The following is a 17,199-nucleotide window of genomic DNA, read 5'->3' on the forward strand; positions in this document are numbered from 1 at the left end:
GGGGGGGGGAGCACACACCCGAGGGCAGCAGAGGACCACAGCGGGCCGGGAATGGCTAAGCGACTACTTGTCTACGACGATATTATGGGGGTGAGGCGTGGCGGGGTGGTCTTGGACAGGCGGGGTCCGGGTGGGGCGAGCGGCCGTTCCCCTGTGTCCACACACTTTTATGGCGTGTAGTCTCCGCCTCGTATTGTGGCATAAATTGCAATATTATGGGGCAGTATGTGTTGTTCGCGGGGCGTAGCGGAGCGAAGTGTGGTTCTTAGGGGTCAACTTCAGAACACGTATAATAGCCAAAACGATCTTTGAAAATATTTACCAGATGGTTTCTTTTCAGATAGGATATAAGATGGGAAAACACTGCATGACACATAGTTCCTGAGAGAAAACATCACGGTACGTCCCACCTTCCAAAGTGATGTCTTTTGTGTTTTTCAATTTTTTCTTTTGCAGAATACCGTCGGCGACCAAAAGCCGTGTGTCCACTTGCCCTACCCTCTTCGGAGGGCCCTACAGGCCAACCCGAAGAACCAGTTGCCGGTGCATTGCACGCAGGCGCGCGCGCACGCACGCACACACACACACACACAGAATCCATCTCTCTCGCACACTGGGTCCGAGGGGTGCAAGGAAGAGACAAGGACAGCGCACCAGCAGAGCGCCGCCGCCGCCGCCCCGGTCGTGGGAAAGAGGACCGGAGAGTCTCCCAAGTGACAATGGCAAAAAGCACTGGTTGGTCATTTTAAATGTTGATCCTTTTTTTCAAGCTGCCAAAAATTTACAGTTTAATAAAAACGCATCCTCCTGAGCAATACGTGTTTCATGGTGAACAAGAATTGGAGACGTGCCGCGTCGAGGCGTGCGCCGCGGGCCCCCAGAAGCGGCTGCAGCTGGCGCTCCTCGATGGACGTTTATGGGATCATAATGATAATGAAAGACGACCCATGATTACAGAACTCGGTGCGTGTCCAATCCGCAGGCAGCGCAAAAGTTTCTCTTCAATATATTGCGGGGTAAAAATTACAACAGGCCATACTTTTTTACTCTCTTATTTAGCAGTCATCTTTCTATGTATTCTACAAAAATAAAGGATGTTAATATTTTTAAGCGTACTTGACTCATTTGAGGTGATAGAATAGCAGAACGCGGGACTTATTATTCGTTATTTTCCACACAAGCCAGTGTGGCGAGGTGGCAGTCCTATATCGTCGCGTGAGCCTCGTGCCTGTTTCTCTGTGGGAATATTATAAGGGGGATATATTGAAACACAGCACAACGAGGGGGGAGGAGACGACGCCAACGGAGACATAGGAGGGGGATACATGTTCTGAATCAATTGTCTTTTGTTTCCTTTGTATACTGTGCAATTCAATCGCCCCGGACCAAAGGCATATGAGCGTTTCCTATGCCCCCCGCCGCCCCTCCCTCCAACCATCTGCCTCCTCACACACTCTCCTGCCCTGTGCCTCATCATAGCACGCATCAGAATGATGAAAGGAGGAAGATACGGGCAGAGAGAGAGAGGGAGAAAGGGAGGAAGGAGAGGGGAGGGGGGAGGAGTGGCTCATCGCGTCGTAAATCATGGCCCGGGATCTTGTATGCCGCGGCATAAATGGCCACGCACCGAGTCACAACTGCAGCGACTTGGGGCAACCCAAAGCGGCAACAACTGCAGCAAGTGCAACCTCAACGGCAGAGCGCTGCTTGTAGTGCGCGCCGCACGGGAGCACCGGCCGGCAGATTTATTTACGGTGAAAGAGACGTCGTTTCGCTGCGTTTGTGTTTCATATTGACGAATGACCTGTTCAACCCTTCAAAACTTTGAGGTGGTTCAAGTCACAATTCAACCCAAGTTTTGTGCACTTACGAGCTTAATACGTAGTTTCTTCCGAGTATTCAATTGCACCCTTTCCAAGTAGAATCGCACTCGGGTAGAGGAGGGGTGCAACTATCGAGTTGCGCACTTTTAAGTACACAACTTGTGGGTTGACACTTGCAAGCAAGAATTTGCGAAATTTAAGCGATGTACACTCTTCAGTGTACTAATGATAAGAGACGGGAAAGGTGAAAAGTATGAAACATATTACGTACCCATTATCCCTCACCCCGGGTCCGGAGGCGGTGCACGATCCTCGAAAAATTACTCTGGACGGCAAATTTACCACTTTTTTTCACCTGCTACGCTATCACCTTGCACATTTTTTCTACGCCAGTTACTACACCACCCAGTCGGGGGCGTGCAGGGGCTCGCGGGACTGCCTCGTGTGGATGTGCTCGGTCCAAGGCCAAGGCCGACGATTTTTAGAAGCGCGAGAGCAGTACCGCGCGAGCCAGCGGGTAAGGCTGAGCAGGTCCGTTGAGATGCCCAGTCGGCGAATTCACACACGTAAGCGCGGACATAAACACACGCTCGCTTGCGCGCACACACACTCACACACCCATTACCAAACACACACGCACACACATTCACAGCCTTATTCATTCAGAATCGTTGTTCCCATGGGGTGTGACCCCCACTGCGCACGGGTGGAACTACTAGCTCCTACATAAATCTGCACGACCATCTCTCGTCGCTTTAATAATAAGACAATAATTAAGTGCCAGCCGAGAAACAACTCCCGCGAAGGTCGTTGCTGTTTGCCCGCGTTGCAGAACATAGACGCTTTTTAGCAACAAGCAAAATGTAAAATAAAATATATAATTAAATGCGACTAAGGCAGAAAACACTTCTTTAACCGAGCAGTTTTGTAGTAAACTTTGAATCCTCGAAAAGCAATCAACAGAATAGCAGCCACGACATGAGAGAGTAAAAAACTTTACGTCTCGGACTTACACATATACATTGAAAATGGCATGGTCAATTCATTTTGCCCTTAAACTGTACGAAATCACTTTCTAAGTGAATACAGTACCTAAACATAAGAAGTGAAAAGAAGCGCATAGAGCGTAAAAGCATGGGAATAGGGAAAAGGGAAGGAAACGAAAGGGGATATATATCAAGAGAGACAAAGAGACTTGCTCGCCTTCGAACCCCATGCGCATCTCACGGGCTCGTTTGAGGATGCCAAGCGCGTAATACCCATAGCATTGACTGCTCCTCTAAGTCGCCTCTTCCTCACGCTCCGCTACCCCCTCCGCCCCCCTTCCCCGCCAGGTCTCGTACTCTTGTCCTTCACGCGAGACCTTCCTCGAGTCCTGACCGAGACTATTGACCTGCGCGGCCAGGACGGTGCGTCAGCCGCACCCTGCCAGGCAGGACTGGAGGTAATACATCTGTGAGTAGTTACACAGATAAATAAAGTGTTCGAATGGCGTGCACCTGCAACTGCAGCTCAAAACAATTTTGCACAATTTTAAGTGTTTGCATGCCTGGATATTTCAAAAGTTTCAAGTGATATGCAATAGTAAATTTGAGCACTTTGAAGTGTCCAAAGGTTCATCGCCAACCCTGGTGTTGAAAACTGCATTCATCAGTGAATTAAATTGCAAATTTTTCAGACTCAATCATTTGTTTTTAAACACTCATCATTGCATTAATATGTATCAAATCTATGGCAATTGAAATAACAGGGAAGACACTTTAATTTTGGTGGGATAGTCTGAGTGTTTCACTAAAAATGAACAAGCTGCAGGCGAAACAGAACAGGCGGTCGCGACGGTTTTGCGAGGTGCGGCCTCTAAGCTCCGCTCCGCTCCTTTACTCCGAGTGGTGAGACGTGTGCGAACGCAAGGTCCAAGGCTTTCCATTCGAAGCCCCCTCGCCGGCTAATCGCCCAAGGGCAACTCGCCCGCTCCCGAACTTGGTCGGACTCAGCCATTTCGTCGCCTGGGCGGGTGGGCAGGCGCCTGGTAGGTAGGCAACAGACTCACACCGCTGCACGGCGGGAGTGTCCGCCGCTTGGGCGGGCAGGCGCCTGGCGGGTAGGCAACATACGCACACCGCTGCACCACGGGACGGCCTACGCTGCAGGGGCTCCCTTACCCAGCTAGCAGGAAGTGACATGGTGACATTGTTATCGTTAAATACTGGCTTACCGTTTCTTGGTGTTTACTCCTGGAGCCGGCCCTGGCGGCGTTTGACGAAGGTTCGAATGCGTTCCGGCGTCGTGCCCTGAAACAGGGGGATGTGCTGCTGTAAATTATTTTTTTTAGGTTTGAGAATAAGAAATATCATCTTGTTTGTTTAAGGCATGACTGCACGCACAAGCGAGCCCCCTTCCCCCCCACCCCCACCCCCTCTCGTCTTGCTCTCCACCTCTCTCACTCCTCGTATCAGACGGACGCCGACACAAAGTTTTGCATCACGACTTTTAGCCTCCAGATGAGAACGGAGTGACTGATGTTACCGGCAGCGGCGTGGCGTGGCGTGGCTGGGCGAGCCTGTGGTCACTCGTCAACACGTGCGTTCGCTACCTAGCCTCACGCCGCCACGCCTCGCTTTTGACAATGGGCGTGTCGAATGGTCCACTCACCCCCCCCCCCCCTTTCCTTTCGCTCTCTCTAACTCACTGTGTCGGTACTCCCTGCGCACGCGCGCGTGGCTTTCCGTGGGTACACAGCACGCGCACGCGGGAGCAATCTTCAATAACTTCTCAACGTTCTCTAGTTTAGTTTTGCATTTTTGTGTTTAATGTATCATCTTCAAAAACACGGACCACGGACGACCAGAAAAAGGATTTGACATTCAGTTGTTGAAACCGTAACCGGCATGCTGAACTGTAACCGCACAAGGCCGGCTATCGCCGCGCCGGTCGTTCGCTCGGCGAGCGGCTCTCCATGCGGATGTTTTTGGAACGCAATTGCCTTCCGCCGTCGAAGGTGATGCATTGACAGTTCGTCTGAAGATGGCCAGCATCCCCACCTCCCCGCTCCTCCCCTGCTGGCGGCTAATGACCGGTCGTGCCCTAATCGCATTGCTGGCCACGGGCTACGCGCGGAGGTACCGGGGAGGTACCCGTCGCACCCGCGGAAGGACCGCGTCCGAAACGGCAGAGCGCAGGAAGGCGCCGCCATGGGCGCCACACAGACAACCGGCATTTTTATTATTTTCCGCCTCTTTTCGGACGCAGCCCCCCCAGAGGTACTCGAAACGGACAGGTACTAATACCTCTATTTGTCATGGTTCAAATGAGAGCGGGTTATTAATTTCGGGGGGTTCGCGACGGGTGGCTATCTCCTTCACTTGGGCCGGCCACGCCCTTGTGAGCGCCGCGCCACGTCGAAAGTAATGTCGAGCGAAACGGACCTGTGACGAACAACCACCTCGGGGGCTGTGCCTAAACCATGTTTAAAATTTTCGGCATTGGGAGACCCACTGACTGCGAGTCATTCTTCGGAAGCGAAACGCTATCATGGCCAAAGTCAGATTAGCAATATATAGAAATTACATGATATTTTACAATGTGAAAAATTGTACCGGGTACAGGAAATTTTTCCACAGACGCAGACGGTGTCGTAAAATTATAGTTCAGAATTGTAAATTTACAAGCACTGCGTATCGACTTGGAATCGAATAACGAGCAAGAGTTAGAAGTCGTGCATGCACGACACATTTTTTAATTGGTAGATTATAAAATACATCGTACACGTACGAACATATTTTACAGGGTTACCACGGTTTGGGCCATGGCAAAAGTCAACCCTTTCGGTGGTCATACGATGTGGTTCAGGAACATCAGCCGAGTAACCTTAGCCAAAAGAAAATATTGTGCGGGTAATCGAACCTGTGGCCGGGCCAGCCGCGTGCGCCGAGTGCAGACAGGGCGGGCAGCTTGCATGTTCATCCCGCTCGCGACTTGTAATTACAAGGATTCCGGCAACACATTCTGTGTAAATCAAGGAGAGAGGTCGCCGAAAGAAAGAAATAAAAAACATATGTCTCGACTAAAACGGCAGCGCCGCGGCGGCGGCGGCGCGTCGTGTCGCCGGTCATTCCATCGCCAATCAACACACGTACGAGGGAGATGACGGCGGATAAGAACGGGACAAGGCGGTACACTGTAGTGTTTGTTCCCCAATGCAGCACCACTATATCCAATAACCATAAAGGCTGCAACTTTAAATAAGCGACACGAGTCTAAAAAAATGTGTACCCTGCCTGAAGATGTGTGAATGTTTCAGAAGTAAATCAGTGCTTTCGCTCAATGCAAAAGATACATATGTTGCCTGGTAAAAAAATGCTGTATTAGGATGAGCAAATTCCATTTTATAGCAAAAACGGTTTATATTGGGAGCAAAATAACATGCAAAAACATCTCAATTTAATAGAATTTTTCTTATTTTCGAGGAAGTCGCTGATGTCTATTTTCCCGACACCGACATTCCCAACACTATTTTTCGACTGCCAGCAGCGTTGTATTGCGAGTAGCACGCCTTTCGGTGACCACGAACGTAAAACGAGACATCACATAATTTATATATGACGAGGCGATCCGCGACGTATAGCACGTTATTGCCGTTGTCCAAAAGAGGAGGTGGAAAAGAGGTGGAGGCAAGGCAGCGAAAACAGGTGTTAATGCAAAAGATAAGAAAAACAATCAGTAGCGCCTTTATTTTTACGTATAGTTACTACCAAATTTCAGCATTTAGGCTGTTACCGGGCACTACCTACGGAAATCATAAACACTACAAATTATTTGTGTATGTGGAAGGTGTGGGCGGAACGAGCAGGAGCGGAGTTGACAGGGGTAAAAGGGAAAAGGGGGGAGAGGGGGGAGGCGAGGTGTTCAGACGCACGGGATGGGGAAGAAAAGGGCGGGGGAGTGTAGAGGTGAGGGTTGGGGGAGGGAGCGAGGACAGCATGTCATCAATTTACAACTTGCGCTGCAAGATTTGCGCGCCCCGCCAGAGTATGACATTCATGGCAACATTTACCGACCCTCGAGGGCCGCGGGTGGCCCGCGGGGCTGACGAGCGTTTTTACAGCCTTTTCCCCATTTCAGGCAGGCGGCTCCGGTCCGAGGCCTTACCCGGCAGACACGGTATTTCTTTCTTGTCTCGATTTTCCGAGACCAGCCAGAAACCAGTAAACTTATTTTGACTTTTCCATTGGATAGGCAAAAGGAAAATATAATATATGATTTAAGCGAATACTGTTGGCGTCAATTAGAACGACATTTTGAAATAATTGGTGTAAAGAAATAAAAGCCAAGTGAGAACGACGACGCGCCGGCTTTCTCTGAAGAGGACTTAGGAATCAGAGAGGAGAGCGCCGGAAGAACGAAAGGAGTAGAGAGAGAGAGAGAGAGAGTGTGTGTGAGAGAGAGAGAGAGAATGTGTGAGTAGGAGAGAGACAAAAAGACGAGAAGGGGGTGGTAAAGCGGAGACAGCAAACCATTGCAGCGTCAAAACAAAAGCAAAGGGCCGCGTTTTGCTAATAGCAGAGGCTCGTCGTCGGCGCCTGTGTCCCTTTGAGGAAGAGCTGATTTAATTGCCAACATTAGGCGCCAACTCTGCCGCGGCGTGGCGGAGCGTGGAAGGGGGTTGGGGGGATGCCGTGCGGTGCGGGTGATGGGAAGGTCCGCCACCACGACGGGCCACTGCTGCTGTTTTCTCACCCCCGGACTGATGCAGCAGGCCGGTGGAGCTGGATGAGGCGCAGCAGTAGCGAAAAGGCCTCCGCGTTGGGATTTCCCTCGAGCCCCACCTCTCTACCCCCTTCCTTTCCAAACTTTGACGAGGCCACCGCCATAAATCCCTGCGACCGGAGGGGCGCAGATTAATTGGTTGAGCGAAAATAACTTCATTAGCGAATCAGTGTGTATATGCATTAATGGAGCCATCACATGCCGCCGCTGCCCATCCACCCCTATGGGCTACACCGTGAAAAATTTATACGAAGCGGTCCCAAAGCCCCCCCCCCCCCAAAAAAAAAAGAGGTAGGAAAACGTGTGACTCATAGTGGTTAATTACGGATGATGTGATAGCGCCGAAATGTATATGTAAACTCGGGCTCCTTGGTGCCTCGGTCGGAATGGCTGTCAGCTTACCCCGCCCTCTCCGCCTCTTTCGGGTCCATCCTGGATTGCCTCAATAAAGAACACCGCCGGGCCTCAAGGCCAATCAGCCAGGGCTCTGCACGACTTGGCAGACACACCGCACGAAACAATAGCGCCGCAAACTGAGTACCCTGCGATAAGCTTGCGCTTCGAAACCCATCAATGAAACACAAACGTCTACTTACTCAATGCGGTCTACAGTTGATTCTGAGACAAGCATAACCACTGAGTGGTAGCGCTTTCATGTGAAAAATTTAAAATAATAGTAAATGAGCAGCAAAAAAGGAGTGTCACATTCAAATACTGAAATTTGTATGACAACAGTTGCACAGCTATCCTGGCGAATAAAACTCTTTACTTCTATCTCGCTACTAACGATTTGCATAAGCCCCCGTTTACTCTTTCGCCACTTCCGTAAGAAAATGCATTGCTGGGGGTTTAATTCACGACTGTTTATCCGAGTGTTACAGACCCACAATGTGTACCTTTTCCGCAACAACAAAAAAACCACAGCCTTTTGAATCATGTGCAGGCGAAAAACGGTGAAACGAGAGGGCTTTACCTGTGAGCGCATTATTTTGGTATATTTGTAGAAGGTGTGCCACTCGGCGGCGCCGCCGGGCGCCGGGGTGGAGCTCCGAAAACGGACAACAAATCGGCGTCGGACACGCGAACACCCCGGCCGCCGCGGAAACCAAACCCCAGCGGGCGGGCCACGTCAGAACGAGCAGGCACGACGCATTCGGACGCGCTCGGCGAAGTCCCGCGGTCATTCTCCGCTGTTCGGGCGCACGCACGAGTTACGGTCTGTCGCCTTCCCCGCGGGGAGGGACACACTAACTGTTGAATGGCATTTTCTTCCGCATTTTGTTACACTTTTGAGAACGCATCATTTTCTTTTAAGTCAAAGTTTGAAAACTGTGTATTGATTTGGAATGGAACTTTCATGACGAATTTAAACAATTCTGTGATGTGAATTCTGTGATGCGGTGCACCAAATATCAGCTAAATAAACGCAACCTTTTCTAAAAGGAATATTTTTCCACAATATTCCAGGCGAAGGAATATTTCAGACGTCGCCTTATTTACCATGCTATTTTTATTTCTTTTAAGAGCTATTATACAGGGCGATTTGATTCAGAGAATAAGTGACGTGAAAACCCCACCTTGATTAAAACACTCTGCGTACATACCGAAATTTCTTACAAAATATGCGTAGCGAGGGGTGCTCAAGTTGATACGAAACGTAGATGCATGGCATACTAAAAACGGGGGGACTAGGACAACGTTGACAAATTAAACAAGAGCGATGCACGCGTAAGTTACACACTTAACTTGTGTTTGTCAGCCTCCTTACACTGGCAGGGGGCTTCCCTGACCCGTAGCGAGGGCCGAAATGGGAGCCATCAGACCGGACGCAGTGAAACGCTTTCCGGAACAGAAATGAAGGGTGGCAGGAGAGGGGAGGGATGGCAGCGGTTAGAAACGGAGAGGAGGGGGGGGGGGTGACATGATGACGGGGAGGGTTAGCGGTCGGCTCGAGGGGTAAGGGGCGTCAGAGGGGTTCGTGAAAGGAGTGACGGTGGGGGTGGGCGCTGTTTCGGGGGCTGCAAGAGACGATAAGAGTCGCTTCCGGTGTTCCAGGGGCGCCTGAGGCCCCACGGCCCCGTATGACGGGCGTACTGGAGGGGGTGGCGGGGCGGAGCGGGGCTCCTCAGAGCTGCGCGTCGGCATCTGTCAGTCATCAAGAGCGTCGACAGCTACGCACGGATTGGAAATTTCTGAAAACCAAAAGCAATGTTATTTTCTCTCCACCCCGAGCCTCTAGGGCTTGGCACCGTAGACAGAGACATTGAAGACTGCGGACCTCCTTCCCAGTTCCCAGTGAACAACCTCACCACCCACGGCAACCCCATGGCCGCCCCCTACCCTTCCACCACCGCAGCAAACAAAACACCAGCAGTAAGGTGGCGAGATCGCGTGAGATATCGTGGCGATATCTACCGAGGAGGGTGCACCGTCGGCGAGGGAGGCCAGGAGAGGCAGGGTTGGGGGCGGGAGTGGGGGGAGGAAGAAGATTAGGGAGACAAGGGATGCCTACCCACCGGCTTACCCCCTGTGGCGGTAGCACGTACGACCAGGACTCGCTATCTGTATCGCCGCTTGAAGTGAATCTGTGTTGTACCAGGCCACGTCTTCTTCTGGAGATGGTCGGGGTTGTTTGAGGGGAAAAGGGGTGGTGGGGTGGAAAGAGGATAGGGAAGAAAGGAGGTGGCTACTCTTAAGAGTTGAAGTAGGGAGCCGGATCAACGAAGAATCTAAGGAGAAAGACATTTACTTTGAGATAGCGCAAAAACACGCGAACTTGGCATAGAAAAACAACACAAAAGTGGCATCTCAAATACTGCGGGAGGCACGTTGAGTAAGGAAAGTAACGTAACTCAATTTTGTTGTCCTGAGCAAGTAAGAAAAAAATGGAAGAAATAGTAGGAGAGGGAGAAAGAGCTTCAATTACCACCACCACCACCTGAAATCAAATTATTTTTAGAAGTGTATCTGTATAGGACGCGGTGATGTGCGGAATCCCGCGCCGCTGCAGCGTTTAACGACGCACGCGACATTCTGTGACCTCCACGGCGTCACCACTCGCAATGAGATTGAGAGAGAGGGGTGGGGGGGAGGAAGAGGGGGGGAGGGGGAAAGAAAGAGAGAGAGAGAGAGAGAGAGAGAGAGAGAGCTCTGCCAGACACGGGGGTGGAGTGGGGATCATTTTCGCGTGCTGCCAGTGTTGGGCTAGGCCGAGCAATAGCGATGACTTTTCCTTTCTTCTTGTTGCATTGCCAGCATTTTCTCTCTTGGTTGTCGTGGTCTCTCTCCCTCTCTTTCGGCATGCTGTTGGGCAAGCGTGAGGAGGCGCGCGGTGTCCAGCCCGTCCAAAAGTCGCCAACGCAACCGTCGAAAAGTAGCGTTGCGATGTGGCGTCACCAAAAGAAGGGATTACCTACTCTCTTCCTGAAGTGCAAATTGGCAAAAATGTATGATCCTGATCCTACCTCTCAAAAGTGTCATAAAATGTTTTCTTCAGTGATGAGCACACAGTTGTCCCCTTCTGATTTTGTATCGTTGCTCAGAAGTCATAAACTGTAAGTGGCCAACGATAATTACTGTAACTCTAGCACTGGACTGCTTTGGTGTGCATAACTGAGTTCAGATAACGTAGTGACTAGCAATATTCATTTAGTCACTGGTTTGTGACAATATTGTACCTGATCTCAGTCATACATAGAGAAGTCCGGCTCCAGTTACAAGCGTCCTTGCATTAGACATTAAGCGTTATCAGTGTTAGGCAAACCTTTTTGGCATACGTGATATATTTCCGGATGGTTATCGTGGTTGGTGTTGGTCAGGTCCGTGTTCAACAATCTGAAAGTGAAGATTGTTGTTGTAATGTCTGGCGCTCCGCAATGTGCAAGCAAACTGTCGGAGCCGAGGGGGCGGCTCACGTGCACACCCGCCAACATGTAACTCTGCAGCTTTCTCTCACCTAGCATCAAGCAATGACTGCAATCCGCTCGCGTTTTGGAAGGCCTCCCCACCCTGGTGAGCCTCGCTCGAGCGCGCTGCTGGCGCGCCAAGTGGCGTGTTGAACCAAATCCGTCATCACGCCGGCGCAGCTGGAAGGAGCGAGGTCCGCGGCCGACACAGCCAAAAGCTGCGACGAGCTGCACACCCCAAAAAGGGCGCTTTTCACTCTGAAATGTGTGTCTTTGCAAATATGCTAAAACGAAGTTCCTTTTGCATTCCAAAGTACTCTGCTAATCCAAGTGCAGAAGTGTTTGCCACTTGTAACTGTAAAACTCTTGAGTTCTGCACTAAGAAGTCAATATTGCTTCTGGTTGCTACCTCTGCAGAGCAATCTTATTTTGAGTCATACCATCGTCTTCAGCGTGAAATTTCGAATCAAACGAGCCTACATGTGATGGGGGTCTGATCCACGGTTCACGGCTCTAAGAATGTGCACAATGTCAGTGGTTTTCGATCAGACCCCCATCACATGTAGGCTCGTTTGATTCGAAATTTCACGCTGAAGACGATGGTATGACTCAAAATAAGATTGCTCTACAGAGGTAGTAACCAGAAGCAATATTGACTTCTTAGTGCAGAACTCAAGAGTTTTACAGTTACAAGTGGCAAACACTTCTGCACTTGGATTAGCAGAGTATTTTCTTCGTAATCACAAAGAATGGTTTTGAAAGGATGTAACAGTGTCACCTGGCCGTGGGCGTATGGGACCATAACCTCATTTTGAATTGGATGATTTTTGGTCACTGCGTGCCATGCCATGCGTATACTCTAAAACCCCATAAACGTTTTTATGTACAGCTTACTGTTTGCTGTAGAAGTGTGGCACCCTACAGAAAGCACTCAAATAAAACAATACGGCTGTGAATAAAAATGATCGAAAGAGTTTAGAGGGCATGACCCACGAGGTACAAAAAAAAAACGTAACGCTGACAACTAGAACTTACAACTGACAACTTGAGCTGACTCGCCTACGGGTAGAGACAGCCACAGGGGACTGTCTAAAAAGCGGAAAAAGCAACTATAGCACAGCTTGTAGAGAATATTAAGTCCCTTCATCACAATACTATGAATAGGAAAGAGGGCCTTCACATCTTCGTCCTTGTCATATCTGCGCGTCATCGTTTTGGTGGGTGGGAGGGCCACCCTCTGCCACCCCCACGGCCCCGCACCCTGACGCAACACGCGTTTTACGCGACGCGATTCAACCGTAAAATAGAGGCGCGCAGCGCAGTACAGTTTATGCGCTCGCGTGTTGACAAGGCGCCGCGGGCCGGGCCGGGCCGGGCCAGCACATCGCGCCCCCGCCCCCCTCTGGGTGCGACGACCCTCCTCAACGACCTACATTTCTACGGAAAGAATTGCCCGCGGCGGGGATTCATACCACTTGGAGGGAACAATGCCAAAGTTTAGGACTAGATGAAGCTGAAAAATTGTGACATTTTGGAAAGTAATGCCTGGATCTTTGCAATCATGGTGACCGCAGCAGGAGCGCGATTGTGACACATTGAAGTTATTTGAGGCCGGTTTGAGGTATACACGCAAAGAGCATGTTATTGTCCGCAATTGCGATAGCATAAAAGTGGCCAACAGTCATCGCCTCATCGCTTGGCCGTTCTCGTCACGTCGACACTTTATTCCTGGCCCTATCTTTTATTTTCAGAAACCTCAGACATCGCACTGGTGGCGACTCCTCTTCTTGCTTTATTTTCAATGACACCCCTTAAGTGCTGGAAGCGACGGCGAGCCAGGTTAGTTATATTGCGTAAGGAGCGCGACACACACCGCGAAGACACGCACACACGGACACAAAATAAAAATAAAAAAGTTTACGAAAATGAAAATGTCGTGCCAAGAACTTGTTTATTTTCTCCACACGAAGACCCTTGGTGCAGCTCGCGGGATTAAGCGACACCGAACGTTAAGCCTGTGAGTAATCGACCAGCACGGCTGAGATGGCTTCTTTTTCGGCGAGGGATAACAACTTTTGCTTTTTGGTGCCAACGGAAATAACCTCTCTGACCATCTTCTTTTGCCTGCTGTATGCAGAAGCACACGCTCTCTCCCCTTCCCGTCCTACCCCACTCCCTCCCCCGCTACCTGCTCATGCAAGAGCGTCGCATGCGCGGATCAAGGTGACAACATTCATATCTCGCACAGCCACGCCGCCTCAGTGTAGCCCCACATCCCAATGCTCATATACCCTTTGGTGCCACAATGACTGTGGGCTTCACGCCCCCCCCCCCTCCCCCTCAAGCGGCGCCTCCGTCCTACTCCTGACCTTTGCAGATTGCAAAACAACAATTGACAATGCGGGGATAAGGCTGGGGGGTAAAGGGAAGGGGAGGGGGGCGGCAATGGGTGGGCGCGAGACGTTTCGAAAAGGAAGAGAGGACACCGCAGTCACAGCTGGTCAGAGTTTGCGTGCCGTCGAACAACGCCATGCTGCTACTTCTGTCACGTCGACTTGATGCAAATTTACTCGATTTTAGACAACATTTCAATCATTTATTACAGCGTATGATAATAAATCGGTATTGATTTCGAGGATTTTCTTGTTGCTGGCTGTTTTTGCTTCACTAATCTTCTTTTGTCATTCATGCACACTAAATAGGTACTCACGGGTAGAGTCATGGTTCATAAAAATAATGCACAGTTTTCCGCATAGTTGTGCGGTGCGCAACAATTCGCGCAAAACAATACATGCATTGAGTTTCGGATTATAGTTAAGGATTAACAATTGCATTTCCAGTGCATGATTGTGGCAGCAAAATCTTTTCCAAGTCTCTTCTCTAAGCACAACACAAACGCATATGCGGGTTAGGTTCTTGACGACCTTTCCTTTTCACTGTGGTGGCGGCGGGCGGCCAGCGGCGCTGCCGCGCTGCCTACGCCGCAGGCACTGGGCCCCCGGGGACGAGGACGCGGCCGTTGCACTTCCCGTACGCGGAGCACGCCGAGCGCCGAGCATGGCCCCCGCCAGTGCACCGCATGTCTGAGCGCGGCGTGCGCCGCCACGCCCCGCCACACCTGCTCAATGTGCGACTGGCACACGCCGAAGCTCGCTGGCGGAAGCGTGCACAAGCTGCACCTGCTCTCTCTCTCCTTACCCCCTCCCCCCTGTCACTCTGTCTCTCTCTGTCTCTCTCTCTACCTAGTCTCTGTCTCTGTCTCTGTCTCTGTCTCTGTCTCTGTCACACACGCTCTCTCTCTCTCTCTCTCTCTCTTTCTCTCTCTCTCTCTCTCTCTCTCTCTCTCTGGGCGTGGCGGGAGGGCATAAGCGTGATTCTGGAAACAGAAAGAGAGATATGACAATTGAAATAATGAAAATGGATGAGCAGTCCTGCGGTGGTCTGTATGTAACAGACAGAGCACGAGCAAACAGTGACAATTTCTTTAGCTCTGCTGCCGCCTTCGTACGTGGCATCGGAAGTGCTGCGGCAGGAAACATAAATCAGCAAAGTCTTCTCTTTTTTACCTTTGAGGTCAGTTTGTAAGCTAGCGTAGAGTTGGCGTTATTATAGGACATATCGACCCATGAGGAAGCAATACGTGTTGAATGTAATGTGATGGTCTGAAGTTGTTGTGTGTGTGTTGTGTCTGTCTGTGTGCGTGTGTGTGTGTGTGTGTGCTCTCATTCGGTATGCATGAGTCGTTGCCCCGTAAATCAGTCCAGTGACGCTAGTGTGATTTTAATCCCGATCGGAAGGTGGTGTCGTCAGATTGAATAACCTCATCTCGGTATTGGCAGTGGCAGGGCGGCAGGGCGAGCGGCCACACACACACGCACAGCGGCACACACTCTTGCACGCGCACGCACATACACACAGAGACACACAGAGTACATCTTCTTTTGGATTTAGTTACTAAGATAAATTACTAATAACAGTAATTTTGCTGTGCGTTTTGGAGCCGTTTCACCCACACCTCGCCCGTAACCTAATGGGTACAGAACCACTACAGATTGCAGGGGCAATCCCATTATTTCCACTTCGGAAATGTCAGTTTGCGTCCTTCGCGCTCTGTAACAAGGCTGCCTGTCGCTCGCATTGTGCACCGACCTAAACTGCTTTCGAAACAGAAGCCCGGCCGGCTGGTCGGCTGGCCGCGCGGCGCGTAGGCCAAAATTGTTTCTCGACTCGTCATCCAGCGGCCAGGCCATGGTCGTCGAGTGCGACAGAGACGAAAAGCAAGAATATGCCGGGTAGGAGCGAGACGGATGCAAAACCAGCCTCCGGGTGGACCCACCACCGCGCGCGTGGTGGGCTAGTTAACGAAAATTGCGCACTGGACAGCGAAGCTGAGTGACTTATATCGCCCACTTGACAAAACGGTTTCCACAGTTGTTTTCGCGTTTTCCTTGGATAGGCCATGACCATAATTTTAGGTGTCATCCAGAAATACGCAGCATGTTGTTTTCGCTCATTCTGTGTCCATAGTAAAGAACACAGAAGGACAATAACTTATTGCCTGTCGCGACACATGTCAAGTTCTTTAGTTATCTTTTATAAAAGACTAATATATTTTTCTGCATGCCCATTGCGAATGCCCCAACACACCCTTTCATTAACTTGAAAGGAAGGAATTTAGGTGCAAGAATTTTGCTAGAGAACTAAAAATACTATTTCTGAATCAATTAACCCCTCTTGTAAGAAATTATGTTTTTGATATCTCTATAGTACCAAAAACTATCATTGGTCACGAATCCCTCAACCGCGCCTAGACTATACCCGACGATTCAAACAAACTCTGACTGCATCATCCATGATGCAGCTATGCCTCAATCATTAGACACCATCGACCGCCAAAAGATTTCTTTTCATCACTGTCCTTCCCCTGCCAACGCCATCACCATCCTTTCCAGCCCGTTACCAAACACGTCGTTAACGCGTACGATGCACCGCCCTGGGCCCCGCCCAGAGCCTGGCCAGACGGCGCCCCGCGGGGACCCAGGGCGCCGGATCATGACTCATTGACGGCCCAAATCCGCAAGTTCACTTTCTAATGACGGCACGGTAGCTCGAGGCCTGATTTGCTGTTCAAGGGCCACTGCTGCTGCTGTAGGTTTCTGAGAAGAAAGAAAAAAAGTCGGCAACCACCCCTTCCGACGACACACTAGAAAACTGCAAGGAATTGTAAACATATCAACAAAACCACACTCGTTCAATATTCATTCGTAGTGAATATGATCAACAAAGCATCGAAATAATGTCAATAATGTATCCGACAAATTGCACCGCGTTTAAGAATAAAATTTGTATAAATTTAACAGCGTGCGTGTGCGCGCGGGCGCCTGCGTGTGTCTGTGTGTGTGTGTGTGTGTTGGGAGAGAGGCGGGCGACCCTCATTCAATTTGGGCTGCTGCCACTACTGATAATACGCTGCGTTACCATTTTAGGACAGGCCGGAGCCACCGCGGGAGCCGCCGCTACTGCCGCCAGCAGCGCCTCGCACACCTTCCACGACACAAGGCCCCCGCCCGCCGCGCGCCGCGAGAGAGAGACAAATAATCCACGCAACTGCAGACCCCTCTCCGACGAGTTACGTGCGATGGCGTAATGTACACGGCCCTAATCAGCGGCTCGCGGCTCCAGACCAGAGAGAGGGAGGGGGGGGG

The 17,199-nt window shown here is 50.6% G+C and overlaps 1 protein-coding gene across 7 annotated transcripts in view; it reads right to left on the reverse strand.

Annotated features, from left to right (window-relative positions):
- The window catches only part of LOC113205016 (uncharacterized), an 85,321-nt gene that overhangs the window by 7,337 nt on the left and 60,785 nt on the right, over positions 1-17,199 (reverse strand). Inside the window, exon 3 of one of the 7 annotated variants that reach the window (XM_052265026.1) lies at positions 4,039-4,114. The exons of the other annotated variants lie outside the window; for them this stretch is intronic. The gene's annotated coding sequence lies outside the window, so the exon portion shown is untranslated. The remainder of the gene's footprint in view (positions 1-4,038; positions 4,115-17,199) is intronic. 7 annotated transcript variants of the gene reach the window in all.

This window comes from Frankliniella occidentalis, unplaced genomic scaffold, assembly GCF_000697945.3.
Source record: "Frankliniella occidentalis isolate FOCC.00 unplaced genomic scaffold, Focc_3.1 Scaffold23, whole genome shotgun sequence".
NCBI classification, from domain to species: Eukaryota; Metazoa; Arthropoda; class Insecta; order Thysanoptera; family Thripidae; genus Frankliniella; species Frankliniella occidentalis.